Source organism: Empidonax traillii, unplaced genomic scaffold (assembly GCF_003031625.1).
Source record: "Empidonax traillii isolate 1590-97213 ecotype Southwest subspecies unplaced genomic scaffold, ASM303162v1 scaffold39:size2480183, whole genome shotgun sequence".
Lineage (NCBI taxonomy): Eukaryota > Metazoa > Chordata > Aves > Passeriformes > Tyrannidae > Empidonax > Empidonax traillii.
In genome coordinates, this window is record NW_020955232.1 from 1,583,230 (window position 1) to 1,598,345 (window position 15,116).

Genomic DNA, 15,116 nt, shown 5'->3' on the forward strand with positions numbered 1-15,116 from the left:
GCCATCTTAATTTACCCAAAATGAGTTTTGTGAGCTCTGCAGGAGGTCAAAAGTAAATCAAAAGAAAATGCCTTTAAAATTGTACTCTCTGAAGATCAGCTCTGAAATTTTTTCAAGGAATGTTCATCTCCTTTCCAGGAGCAAACTCAACTCATACGTAACACAGACACTGCAGCGGTTCAAGGTAGACAAGATGAGCATGTCAAAAGGTTTACTCACTTCTCAGCTCACTGCATGAACTAGGGATTCCCTCACATCCCCCTGTCCCACCCCACTTTCTTGGTACATGTGCCACCTTTCCCTCCACAGCCATGCCAGGCCCTCTTGCATTATCCATGTCTCCTTGCCAATTTACTCCTCTCCACTCATCACCATGGAGCTTCCTGTCTCCAGCTTGCCCCGACATCCTTCCTGCTGTGTGTCCTCTTCATACTCAATTCTGTATTACCGTGAACCTTAATTCTCTCTCTCCCTATCAGCTTCTTTCCTGTTACAAATTGAGGACTGTGTTCGTTATTCCCTAACTCAGTTTGAGTCTCCCTGTCAGATGAGACCATGCTCATTTTGGAGGAGGAAAGATGGGAGATTTGAGAAAGAGAATATGAACTAACAAGAATGTACATTAACTAAACTAAGATCAGTCTTTAATTTTAAGACATATTAGGCCAGCAAAATTCACATAGTTGAGAAAAATACAGAAAATAAATCTCTTTCTATAGGGTCCATACATCTGGAAATACAAACAGTATTCCTTCTGCTGACCCTTTCAAGGAGGAGCAATTCTCCACCACATGTCCCACTGTATATATTTGCCTATTTTAAATACATTTTTTTATGCAGTTGATACACACACTTTCTAAAGATAGCCTTCTTTTTATATTTTCCCCCTCTATACATAATTTTTAATAAGAATGTATTCCTGGGGGCTGACAGCATCAGGAAAACTAGGCTATGCCAACAAGAAGAGATTCCAGTCAAACATCATCATGTCTGGTGTACTGTGTTTCATTTACAAATCTTTGATTTCTAAATGAATGGCAGTTCAAAGTGCACATGAAACACAGATACTTTCTGCTTATGTATGTAGAGATTGTTAGAGATTAAACCACTTTTAATTAAAGACCTAAGCAGGTGTCAGTTCGTGATACTCTTTGAATTTGGTTTAAGCAGATGGATGTTCCACGGTTACCCAGCAGCGCACTTTAAATACAGGCAGAATCAAAGAGATCTCCCTAAACAAAGCCAAGGAAAGCTACTCTGTAAGAGGGTTTGAAGTTTGCTACTACTCATCTGTCATTTATGGAACGTCACATACTTAGCTGGGAAAAGCATTCTGAAACACTTCAAAAATAAACACACACACTCCTTGCAAACAGCCCTATGAGACAGAACCCCAGGCACACAAGACCTATTCATTTCAGTGGGGTTTTGGTCTGCCTCTCTCTATGCATCTAACTACCCAAAGTTAATTTGCAGTATCAAGGCCTAAACCAGGAAATTTAAAAGCATTCTGGACTCAAATAACTAGAGTTTAAACACAGAAATGGATTTCTAAGTAATTTTTCTCTCCATGCCATACTTCAGGGTGCAAGCAATATGAGAAGCACCCTGTCCCTCCACTACTCAAAGGTTCTTCATTTTCTTTTTTTAAAGGAAATCCAAAGATTAATTTAAAGACATCTGATGGAAAAACCTTAATATTTACCTTCATATTTTGTTGTAATATACACTGAATTCAAGTGATTTCAGAAGTTATCCTGGATGCTTCTCATTTCAAGATGTTAAATATTGGCTTTTATAAATTTCCATTACACATTGTCTGACAATATTTGCTGCTCTGGAGTACATGAACTGACTTTTAATTCATACAGAGGTAATGCTTATAAAGTTTGTAGAAGTTGGGCATGGATAACATTTTAGAATTTCATATTTATTACAAGTCCCTCCTTTCCAGGTCTAATTTCACATAAAGTAAGTGTAAAAAATGGCTAGAACTGCCAGATGTATAAATTCTCTCAATCCTTTTTACCTCTTATATCATCAGCAGTAGCTGCTCTCAGCCTGGTCTCCTAATCATCCTTTAAATGATGGCACTGTAACATCCCCGCAGTGGTGTTACAGCTGACACTTGAAGACAGTGAAAGAGCACACACATAATCCCAGAATTTTATAACTAGTAAATCACAAACTGAAGTCCCACAGCCAGGACCAGGCCATTATAGAGCTGTGGGAAGGAACTAATGAGGGAGACAGAGGCAGCGATCCGCCAGCTGACGGTCGGTGCGTGGCATGCAGAGGGTGGAGGAAGGATGGAGGACATGGAGGCAAAGAGCACAACAGCCAGGGCTGTTATCTGCAGTAATAAAGCACCAGCCTGCATCCTGGATGCTGGTTTATGGAAGCTACAACACGGCTGCAAAGGTAAAGATGGCGTAGGATGATTAACGTGAAAGCACAATTCTTGATGCTTCAGCTGATCCTAAAGGAAAGACTGAGCACTCTTGTAAAATCCAGGTTTCACATTTTCAGATAATTTTTTCTATTTCTTTAGAATTAACTACAGCAATATTGCATACAGAGAAATCTGGAAAATAAAAAATGGTGGAAACCAAGATCTATTTGAGAGCTTCGGCAGTAAGGGATAAATCTGGAGTCAATGCAAAGGCACAAATCTCAAAATATCCACCAGTGCAACCAAAAGCTGCATCTGCCTCCTGAACTTTGTCAGGCTGTCTGCAGACAGTGTAAGAAATCTCCCTTAGCCAGGAAGGAAAAACTCCTAAATTCAGGTGAGATTCTTTTGGCAGCTGTGGCAGGCACAGGTTATGAAGTGGATCTTTGTGCAGCTGCTCCACCTCCAGCTTTATTTGCCGGGAGCTGCTTATGTAACTAACAAACACAAAAGAAAATAACCATTTCTGGGATGTTTCCCTTTGTGAGCCCTGGGCTGCCAGGAGGAACTGAGAGAATTCAAAAGCAACTTCCCTTCTGTTGCTCTTTTGGGTGTTTCTCTTTGAAGTGGCACCCTGAGAGGCTGCTCATTCACCAGTTTTGTAGGTAGTCTTTAAAGCAATACTTTCCACCCTTCAAAAGCTTAAGTACAGAAACATACAATTAATTAAACCAATTTAGTGGTGTTATTATTTCAGTCTTTTATTTCTACTTGGTGTCAGACTCTCAGCCGCAAGGACTCTTTGTAGTAGGATTTTAGACACTGGAGAAAATGCTGAACTTTACAGACTGGTCTGATATGGTTTGTGCAACACATGAACAATCTAAGGAAACCATTTAGCCTAAAGGAAAATTCTTTCTAAAATCTAGATACTAGATGCAATGTTATTTGCATTGTTATTGTGCTGTATTTAACTGATGCTTTAACCCTTTGCTCTGACATGCTTTATTTTAATCATGGGTTTTTTTCCTCAAAAGAAGATTTGGCCTAAAATTATATGGAATGATTGTCTGGTAATAGATAAATGGACCACTAACCTGCCAGATGGCTCTAATGCAACAAACAAATGCATCTATTGCTGCTTATAACAGTAGTGGCAAAACATCACTTTATTGGTTTCCAAATATTTTCCTGGTGTGAAATGTTTATAAACCATCCTCTTGCACTGCTGCCAAACACTTTCCAGGACAAGTTTTAGTCCTTTACTAAAAAAAAAAAAAAAAAAAAAAAAAAAAAAAAAAAAAAAAAAAAAAAAAAAAAAAAAAAAAAAAAAAAAAAGCACACATGATTTAGAATTATTACAGAGAAAATATTTCAGTGAATCTGTCCTACTGTACTGGCTCTTTCTGTTGTTTATTTTCATTCTTTGGGCACAGCATTTTATAGCCATAATTATCTCATTTTCTCATAGTACAAGTAGTCCAACTGAGGTCAACATTTTTATTGCATTCTTCCTCTGTTTTTTTTCCCTCCCTTTAAAAATTGCTACTAACAACAAATACAATAGATTTATGCTATCAAAATACCTCTTGGGGTAGAGATTTATTAATAAATTGTATCTTCATATGAGCATAGATCAAAAGTGGCAGTAGTAAAATGGACAGCTGGAGGAAAAGGTGTTTTAACTCCACTTCCATTCTCCATATCCTTTAGAAGAAACAGTTCTATAAACATGCAACCTCATCTTCAAAGATTTTCATGCAAGAATTTCCCCCAAAATCTGGAAGATTTAAAGAAGTAATGTTCAGTCAAATGGATTCAGAAACTGGTAGTGCTTCATGGTCAGCTGGTTGTGAAATCCTGCTCATTAACCACAGCCTTGAGCAGGTAAACTCACTCCTTTCCAACTTCTTTAAAGGGTCGAAAGGTGGGGAGACTGCACCCAAGCATTTATTAGGGAGAACAGGAATGCCCTGGACTTCTTTCCTCTTCTTATACATCTGTTTCCTCTCCTGTTTCTGCTATGCTGCCAAGTGAGCTGGAGTGCCTTCAGCCTGTCCTGTGGCCTTCCTAAAATATACCCACAGGGTTAAAGTCCTTCCTCCATCCCCGCCACCTGAGGTCTGCAAAGGAAAGGGCTGCTGGTAACAGGAAAAAGTCAGGAGCTGTGTATTATATTCTGTATGTTTGGATTAGCCCACAATAGCTAAATAAACTGATTTGATGTCTAATGACATTTTCAAACAGTAGCTAATAAAATTATCCAAAGTGTGCAGAGACAAAAGATGCACACAGACACAGCAGAAAATGTCTCTGATACATCCACCCAGGCAATGACCTAACGGAATTCCAGCAGCTTGGCCATACAGATCAGGGTCAAATATAAAGGAGCCCAAGTTAAAAAGCCTACTGACTAGGAAAGGCACCAATATTCTTACCTTGCTGATTAATATCACTTGTATTTGTATGCAACTATAAGTTTTTTCTGATGTTTTAAGCACAGAACTGTATTTTGAAACAGAATCATGGTCTTTTCCAAATAAATAAATAAAAGGCATGCTACTGACATGAACCACAAGCTCGGTAAAGCTTACTTTGGGAAAGCTCCTTTGAATTAGCTGGGTTAGCAGGCCAAGGGATTTTCCCTAAAACCACATGAGGATCCCGAGTCACGTCAGCAGAGCAAGGAGCTGCGAGGGAGGAGGTTCCCACTCCTGTCACGAGGGAGGGGGCACAAGGAGAGGAACACTGACCTGTCTCAGCAGCTTGAGTGCACTGCAGTGCCCCTTAGCTTTGTGGTCCCACCTGGACACCCAGCCCTCAGCAGAAGGGAGGCTGTGCCAGGGCCGTGGTGCATCCAGGTGCTGCAGCGAGTGCCAGCAGAGCTCTCCTTTGGAACAGCCCTCAGGGAGAGCGGGGTGAATTTCTCAAACCAGAGATGCTGGTTCTGAAGAATGAATGTATGATTAATGGAGTTGCAGCACTGGTACAATTGTGGTCGCCTTTTTAAAGTTTTCCATCAAAGTTCTTACAGCCTGCAATATTGTAGTAGATGAAAAATGAAAGGGACTCAAAAGCTGTGCCCATTTAAAAGGCAGTTCTAAAGCAACTAATCTAAAATTTGCAAATAAGTCTTGTTTGCTTCAACTGATTTGCACATTCAATTTCAATTTTTTACATAATTACCAAAGCCTTTTTGGACTTGTTATGACCAAATATGAACTTGTTGGATATTCATACGAAGATAAAACAGAAATAAACAGTCCTGAATGAATCTCATTAATATGACACCTTGCTTTACACTTAAAACAACAGTACTGAAAAATAAGAAGAAATGTCAGTGGGGACTGGCCTCATTGCATGGGATGAACGAGATTTTTGCCCACACCACAGTCTCTTTATCAGGTACCACCAACTGTTTGTGTTCCTTTGAAGGTACCAGCTTAAGATAAAATTATACCGAGAAATATTTCTGATAGTCCTTTATATGAATAACTGCTCTTTATAGACACTTTACACATGGGTATAAAGGGCTCAAACACACCCACTAATTCACTAATGTTGTATTGATGCTTCAACAAAACCACTTCAGCTCATAAAAATAATACTCTGGCAACCACAGTCCTAAATAACTACTTTCACTTTAAGGTTGTGATTTGTTTGATCAACCTGAATCACTAACTCTGCCTTAACCTAAGTTACTGCTTAGAGCACTTCTAAAAGATGAACTTCTGAAAGTCACTATACTGTCAAACAAAATTGAGCAGAACCTAATTTTTGTCATATTTAGCTTCTCTAAATAAAAAATACTACTAGAATTGTCTATGAGTTCATATCAGTGTGTCAGGGTGACTTCATCACCTGAACCACTACAGATCATTCTGTAAACAAAAACCTGCACTGCTCACATCCCACTTTCACATTAACAAAGTTACCTATAATTATGAACTTTAAGGCTGTGCATTAACTTTGCAGAACCATCAGCAATGAGAACCATACTTGGGGGAAGATGGAGAGGGAAATGCCATATTTAATTCAGCGCATTAATCAAGCCAATAGCAACAGTACCCTGAAACAAATTAAACATGTGAATAAACCCCCAAGGCTTCAGAGATCCCTGCTGCTTACCGGTGGCAAAGAAAAAGTGCATTAGGCGCTGAGTGTGTGTCACGCTCATACCAGAGTCCTATCCCGCTGAATTTCTACCACGTGCACAGCAAAAATATCTGGCTTGTGTTTAAAGGTGTTTTAAGTTTGGGCTAATTTTCCTGACAGATCACAGAAGAGGCTCCACCTTCATCGAGGCTGGTGCTTGCTGACTTTGCAGTGAGGCAGAGTTAAAAAATAAGTCACTAAAGTAAACCTCAAACAAGTCTGTTTGCCGTTTCCCCCAGTTCCCTTGCAGCTGCCTGGCCAGGACCCAGTCTCAGAAAAAAGCCACATCCATGGGCCTGCCCACAGATTCTTAATTCATTTTAGGGTTAATCTCCTTTTCAGTTGATAGGTAAAAGCATATATTAAACTTTACTGCTTTGGGAAGGAAGGAAAACACAAGAAATACCTGGGCAAGTTCTACAAGTATGGATATTATTAGAAGTTGAACCTTTATGGTCAAAGCACATCGGTCCCCTCTGCCCCACAACTACCCCAAGTTTCTACAGATGATCAACTACCACGTGTCACTACAAGCTGTAGTTACACAGATTAATTGTGTCGGGGATCATGTATCTCTACACTCAAACAAACCTCAGGAAAGTCTGCTAGACAAACCCAACCAGGATAATGGAAAAAGTATTAGGTGGTGGGCACTGCAAACTGAAATAAGTGATGGACTGGTGGGGTCTATAAGAACAAGCAGTTGCCTCTATAAAACCCAGAGAGCAGCAGACTTGAAGGAGCCATATTATTGCCTTCTGCTCTCCCTGGAGACCAAAGGAGTGCTATTCCATCTCCCAATCCCCGCATTCTTCTCCTGCAAAAAGCCCATACGCTAAAGTTTATGAGGTCTGAATTTCAAAAGGAAAGCACACTTCACCTTCAACTCCACACCCAACTGTCACTGGTATTTTATCAAATGTAAATCAACACAGCTTGCTTTTTTTTTCTCTGTGTTTCAAAATACAAACCATACATAACAGCTTATCCAAATGAGTGATAAGTATGAAATACTACAAACTATAAAAACCAAACCAAACCAAACCAAAAAACAAAACAAAAACAAAACACCAACAACAAACAAAAACAAAACAAAAAACCACCCACAAAACGGAAAAAAAGCATAATCCTCGGCTACCCCACATTGTCTCCTCAAAGAAATTTTACTTCTGAGATTAAAGAAGTATTTGTTTATTTAGTAATTTGACCAATCTCCAACAATGGAAAATCTAATGGAAAGGCTAACTTGGGACCTACAAACAGAGCCTCTGTGTTACAGAGGTTGTAAATTGAGACTTGGGGGACTTTAATATGAACAATAGAACCTTAGCCAATAGGAACAACAACAAAAAAATAACTGAACTAAGCAAATACTTAGATCATAAATACTGACACTCAAAAAGTTCTCAGGTGTCTTAGAATCTGTCTTACAGTCCTATGGTAAGTTTTAGACTCTAAGATACTGTAAGAATAAAAATAAGCAACTAATGGTATAAAATAAGAAAACACATTTATATTACATACATAAAAGAAAATACACTAACATTCATGCTAACATGAATGACAAATTCTTCTTTCGTTTTATGGATCAACTCCTTTTTGGTTGATAAGTAAAATCATATATTACATTTTACTGCTTTGGGGAGGAAGGAAAACACATAAATTAATTTTACATTACAGTTTAAAAAGGCAAATTATTTAAGGACTATTTGTATTCAAGCTAAGTAGAGAGAATCATGATATTACACACCTTCTATTCAAATGGAAAGAATTTACATTTACCTACCATCTCATTAAACTAAGATAATAGACCAGTAGCATTTTCCTTACATGTTCCCCCCCCACACACACACACAATTAAAATGTTCTTTCTGAGTGCTTAAAAGAATTCTGAGGTTTACAGCAAAGTACTTTTTAAAGCACACACTGGCTCTTTTTCAGGCCTAATGTTGGTTACTGTCTAAACTCTCCAGAGGCCAAGTGGATGTTACAGGCTTCTGCTAAACAGCGCTGTGCTTCGGAGGTGGGAAGGGATCTGACTCCTGGCAAACACAGCTGTGATGAGCAGCCCTAAAGAAAATCAGAAATTACTAACGTAATGTTTTTGCCATCTTGGCTTATTTTGCTCCGGGTCTGTTGCCCTGTTAACATGCACAGCTTTGCAGAGTAAAAAGCCTTTGCTGCATCAAAGCTCTCCCGGTTTGATGCGGCCGCTGTTTGTCTCCCGTTATGTAACGGCACCAAAAGGCTCAACCGTCCCCCGAAACCGCAGCACCTCCTTCCACTTTGTCCCTTCCAAAAAAAGAGACCTCTCCAAACCCCTTTCGCAACCAGGGTCAGGGGGCACAGGGCTGCCCCCATGGCAGGATCAGGCCCCTGTTTTTGCAGGAGCCTGCGGCGCCAATAAGCGCGTGCGGCCGAGGCTTAAGGGATTATGTGCACGTATGTGCAGGGCGGTCACATGTGTCCAGAGTCTGGTGCCACCGCCGAGGGCAGCGCCGTGGCCTCAGCGTCGCTGCCCCAGCTCTCCCATTGTTTACTCCTGCCAGAGAAATGAGAGACTGGAGTTTCTGCTGAGCTCACTTGGGAAAGGGTCCGACTTGAGGGGCAGAATGTTTCTGCCGGCCGCCAAGGGACAGCGAGGCAGAGCCTACCAGGTGAGGTTTTCAGCACTTCTTTTAGATTTCGGGTTTTTTAAGAGCCTAGAAACAATTTGCATTAATAGATATAAAGCTCAGATTGATGAAAATGATTAGCGCCATCGTTAGAAAACAATGTTTGGTTTTTAGATAACAGTTCTTTAGGAAAAACATTATGGTTTGAATTTTTCATGCTCCCACTTTTATCTGGTTGGCCGAAAGAAAGTTGCAGTAGCTTCTCTTATGCATATCAGTTTTCATGCACATTAGGCTGGATTTCTCACTTACTGTTTATGTAATGACAATGTGCTTTTTACTTTTTTTATTAATCGTTCTGAACATACAAGATCTAGATGTTCCTGTATATTAAATCTATAAGCAGTATTGGAGCAGAAGTATAGCAGAGGAATTGATCAAAAGTTAATTCAGTTAGTCTTTAATAGAGAAAAAAGTTCTCAATGAAAGTGAGATCCTTGTGAATCTTTTATTTGTAGCACAGTAATAAACATAGAGCAAACTATACTGTGAAATACTACTGCAAAGCAGATAAAAAGACACATCAGTAACTAATTAATTAATCACAATTAAGTTGCATTTTCATTTATATTATAAAAGAAGGTAAGCCAAAGGCAAACTACAAAGCACCAAAAATTTCCTATCTGCTTTCAGCAGAAGCATTGAATGAGCAGAACAACTGCTGGCCTTTTGAGCCTCCATAAGCATTTTTAACTACACTAATCATCGCGATATTTGCAAATCTGTTTTCTACTGTATGTAGCAGAACACCCACTTTCCCTTAGGGCTCACTCAGCTGACCTTTCTGCTGTTCTTATACAAATGCTAAAGCAGCACAAAAGGCAGCACCCTATTTGTCATGCCAGCATCACATCCGTCATGTGTTTGACTGGCCCCGTCAGTTCAGTCCGAGCAGAATTCCATGGATTTCTACAGAAGCTGGACTGATTCTGAAATGATGCAAAAAAGCTAATCAAGTGTCTGGACAAAGTGATTCAAGTGGACATCAATGTTTGTGATCTGCACCTCAGAATGATTCATCTGAACTCCCGTATGTAGGCTCTGAACATCAGATAAGAGATTATCAGAATATTCTACATACTTTCCTCAACAGCTACAAGAAGTACGGCTCATTTAACTGAGGACAGACTAGCAGGCTCCACTGACCTCCCTGCAAACTGTGCTTTACTGTTCATAAGCACCCAGTGCCTGTGTGGGCTCTGCAAAAACACCCATTTATCAATCATTACTGAGAAACTGGCTCTCTGACAAACTAATTACTCCTCAGGCTTCCACTCATTAGCACAGGAGGAAGCAGATTACATATTTATTTTTGAGGTGGGCTGGCTCGACACCAGGTGCCCACTAAAGCCACTCTCTTGCTCCCCAGTCAGCTGGACAAGGGAGAGAAAATATAACTAAAGTCTCGTGGGTCAAGAGAAGGACAGGGAGAGATTACTCACCATCCTGAGCAGAACAGACTCAACTTACAGAAAAATTTATTACCAATCAAATTAGAGAAGAGTAATGAGAAATAGAACTGAACACCTTCCCAAAACCTTGCCATGCAAACCCAATATAATTTTATATACTGAGGCTCCTGCAGTAACAAATCTGCTACAGAAGTCGTGCTGGCTTCCTGGGGTGTGCAAGACTTTTCAAGTAGCTTTGTTACCTACCAAGGACACTAAAAAATCTCTACAAAAAAAATCTGTTCACATTTTTTTAAAGAAGTGATTGCTGTACAACATGTGAATCAATACAATACACTGCAATTAGTAAGCACTAGTATTTATTTCCATGCCATTTACTTGGCTGTAGTCCCAGGAATTTGTACAAACCCTAACGGCTTTCCAAAGTAGAGTGGAATGGATACAATGTGGGTTACAGATGGCTACAGGTACAGATGTTTTTGAAGTTGGAAGCTTTAGATTTAAAGAGTCCTGGTATAGAGAGGTCTCAGACTCCTTTGCACTTTTCTTCCCCCAGTAATACTTGAGTATATCTGCCCTTGGAAACATTTTCCTAGCCTCATACTGGGCTGGAAAAACAACACCCATTGAGAGTATCTAAGGAAGTATCCACACCCACAGACCTGTGAAAGGATGGCCAAGGACTCAAATCATCAAATACTTAAACCTGTCAAACCCTTTGCCAGTATCCCAGAACAGAAGGTGCTAAAGGTTATTCCTGGCTTTTTCAGGTTTCATATATACATATGGCTGCAGTGGGGAGCCCTGTAGGAAATCAAGTTTATTAGAAGAAAATTTTGATGACTAAGGGTTAAAAAACCCTGTCACTGACCAAGTGGAATGAGGAATGACACACGACAAGCAATACATGGACAAGTCAGAGCCCATTCACATCTGTAAGATGCCTCAATTCATTTCAAGCCCCTTCTCCAAATCTTACAGTCTAATAATAACCACCCTTAGATCAGCATTAATGTTATACTAGGACCCCCTAGAATGTAAAGTTATAAGATTTTTTTCAGACATTATAAATGGAATAAGATGTAATCAGTAATTATTATTCAAGTTCATCCAGGAGGCAGCTAGAAAATGCTATTTCCTTTACCAAGCAGTGGAAATTAAAAGCCACAGGAGTGTCAGGAACAAGATGTCTCGGGCTTGCTGACAATTAACAGAAAGATATGTTTATCTCCAACGGATGTGACAAATTTTGAAGTCATTTCAGCCTTAGTGCAACTCTGCTGAGGGTTGATTTTTCCCTTCAAACTCTAAAACTCAAACCGGTTTCATACCAATTCCTGTATATGTTATCTGATACAGGACTATGTCAATTTTTCTGCATTTACTGGAAACCTGGTCCCTGCAGTCAGAGTCTGTTCCACAACAGTTTCCTACACAGCCAATGTGATGTCTTGCTGATAAGTCACTGGGTCAGCTTTCACCGACGTTTCTAATAGGAAACAGCATTATATTATAGTTTCCAGGAAAAGTACCATCTGTGCCTCCTGTCAGTCTTTGCAACTGGCACTAAAATATCTTTGGGGAATGTTTCCATGCTGCCAAATTTCAGCAGTGTTCCCTGCCACGAGCCTTGAGCTGACAAACAGTGGGGGAAGATAAGAGCTGCTGTTTCCACCCTGCCAGCTCACCGTGCCAGCTCATTTACAGAGTAATTCCAGCACAGTCCATGCACCTCTGACACTCTTTTCCTGGAATAAATTCAGTCTGCAATGCCTAGAAGTGGCATAATTTGCATTAATTTTGATTGGCGAGAATCTTTCTTCTTTACTGGAGTGAAGCTGATTTACATAAACCAGAAGTACAGACATTCCTTACCTGGAACCTGAGCAACTCCAAAATGCTGGAAATGCAGAAATCTGGGCACTTGCTATCTTGTAAGAGGTGCAAATGTGGCACCCATGATTTAAAGAAATTATCTAAAGAAACAATTTTATCATAAAACTGCCCCATAATCTTATATTTTGCCAAATAATAAAAAGGCCTTAGCAGAAAGTTTTAAATTAGTCTTCATGATCTGATGGTTTTTATATAAAAAAAGGAACATATAAGTGTCATAAACAATTTTCCCCTCAAACCAGTCTTAATTGACTTGTTGCCCTCCAGTTTAAGTGTCTGTACATACAGGGGGCAAAACCCCGTCTAATTAAACATTGATGATCATCATTTAAGAAAGATTCGTTAATGATATTGCCCACCTAGTGTATTCAATTCCTTAAAACAGAATAAATGTACTACTTTAACTAAAAACAGTGGGACAAAATGTGTCTACTCTGTAAATTTACCAAGTCCCAGCTGCTCATCACATCAGCATCACAACCTCAGCCTTCAGAAGGTCCATGTAACCCTTGTTAGATCCACTGAGTTATTTCATACGAAAAGATTCTGCAACTTGCATTCACTTTTAAACTGAATGAAAATATTTTCTTGTGTGCTCTCCAAGAAACTGAAATTGTATTTTTTAATTTGGTTTCTGTGGCTCAGTTAAAAAAATTAATTTATATAAATAGCAACTCTCAATCACCTCGATGCTGAATTTTATTTATGCTTGTTGCCACTTAGTTTTAAAGGAGGATAGCTGCATCAAAATCAGCTTCTAAGGACTCTGACAACACAGCCCAGAACTGCAGCAGTGCTAACTGGCTGTTCAGCACTCTGAATGCTGTGTACTCTGCTGATGGTTAAAAGCTGTCACTTCTTGTATTCCAACTGGACAACTTTATAAAATCCAGAACTCAAAGCACCTTACATAAGCTGATTTTCTAATACGACATTCATTCAAATTATTCTTGTTATTTAATACACTGTAAGTTACTGGAAGCGAATATGAATACTAGAAAAATTACAGGGGCTTTGTTTTGCATGTGACTCAGGGTTTGTTGTTTTTTTTTTTTAAATTATCTAGTGGCTATTTGGGCATCTCAAAATTCTATCTCATTTCAGGAACCCAGGCAGTGAAGCTGCCTTTAGATGAATAGAGGTAACCATTTCATAAATCCATTCTGTTTGATGGAATCCTCATCTGAAGAACTGCACAAAAATAAGGTATTTCACTATTTGCAGCAGTGAAGCCTTACATGATGTATTAAGAGCTGCACTGTTCACTCTAAGGTGAATTCTTTTTTGCTGCACGTAAACTCTAAAAATGAAACCATATGTCATGTTTTCCATATAGAGGCTCTTACAGAATTCAGTGATAAAGCTGGAGGCGGGAAGAGGTGGAGCAGGAGACCAGTCACACTCATCTGATACTGGAACACTGAGAGAACTTATCAAAACACGGTTGAGTTTACAGAGTTAACCCCTGCAGAAACCGAAGCAATACAGTTATCCATTTCTGATGGATACAGATTGTTCTGAGCAATCTCCTATGAACTCTGAAAACAGAAGAAAGTCCTGTAGCTCTAACCTTACAGAAGATGCCCATCTTAAATAACAGTTGCCGTAACCTAAAATCAAGTTTTCCTCTTTCTTTCCAACCAAAAGAACATCTGAACTCATTTGTTGATGCTTAGTGACCTATGACAGCAATTTGCAGAGACTTACTTCTGACATGGCCTTACATGAACTCAGATTCCTAAGAGCTGAACAATCTAAATAGAAACAAAGTGTGCAGCTGACAATGTTAACAGTTACGTTAATAGTTTTACCTTATAATATTATATATTTAGCAACAACACCAAAACATCAAAACAGGGGAAAAAAAGTGCATCTATTTAGGTTCCCAAGAGGCCAGGGACAGTAGGCAGATTATCATGGCACAAGTGGGATCTGAAGGACCAGGTAGCTGCTATGCAGATGATTTACCACAAAGATGGTGCTTACAGAATGAAAGGATAAACAAGTGACAGAGGTTGCCAACGTATGTGGAACAATAAAAAAGGTCACCCAGCAAGTGAGAGGGTGGCCCACAGGAAGGAGCTAAGCTTTTAAGTGCCCTGAAGACAAAATAAAGTCAGAATTTCTGGAAAAGCAGAGTGAGCAACCTCAAAGGGTGAGCAAAGCAAAGGGCAAAGAACAGTTTCAGAAACATGGGTATCTCTGTACTCATCCCACGTGCAACAGAAATGCACCCTTACAGTTCTTGAGAAGGTATTTTTTTCTGTTGACTCAACATGCCTAAGAAAAGTCTGGGATGTCCTACAGGAAAATAACAAAAGAAGCGAAAGAGTACTTGGAAACTGTTGTAAGTCGGATATGATCTGTATGTGTGTCATATGAGCAAATAATGGTGGGAGGTGCAACTGTAACCGTAAAGGAGTCATCAGGGGGAGATAAAGAGGAAAGCAAGAGCCAGGCAGAGGAAATGCAAGGCTTTATTTAAGAAACTGGGATATGTACGTAAGAATTTATGCCTGGATAGAAAGAACAATGCTGGCCCAAGGGGAGGCAATAAGCTATAAAGGTTGAAATGGGCACTCAAAT

General features: G+C 39.6%; 2 protein-coding genes across 4 annotated transcripts in view; one reads left to right on the forward strand and one right to left on the reverse strand.

Moving 5' to 3' along the window:
* The window catches only part of CUNH7orf50 (chromosome unknown C7orf50 homolog), a 114,507-nt gene that overhangs the window by 52,370 nt on the left and 47,021 nt on the right, over positions 1–15,116 (reverse strand). The window lies entirely within an intron of this gene.
* GPR146 (G protein-coupled receptor 146) overlaps positions 1–15,116 on the forward strand; it is a 45,167-nt gene that overhangs the window by 21,573 nt on the left and 8,478 nt on the right. Inside the window, exon 1 of one of the 2 annotated variants that reach the window (XM_027878217.1) lies at positions 8,972–9,204. The exons of the other annotated variant lie outside the window; for it this stretch is intronic. The gene's annotated coding sequence lies outside the window, so the exon portion shown is untranslated. Of the gene's footprint in view, positions 1–8,971; positions 9,205–15,116 lie in introns of those variants that run through there. 2 annotated transcript variants of the gene reach the window in all.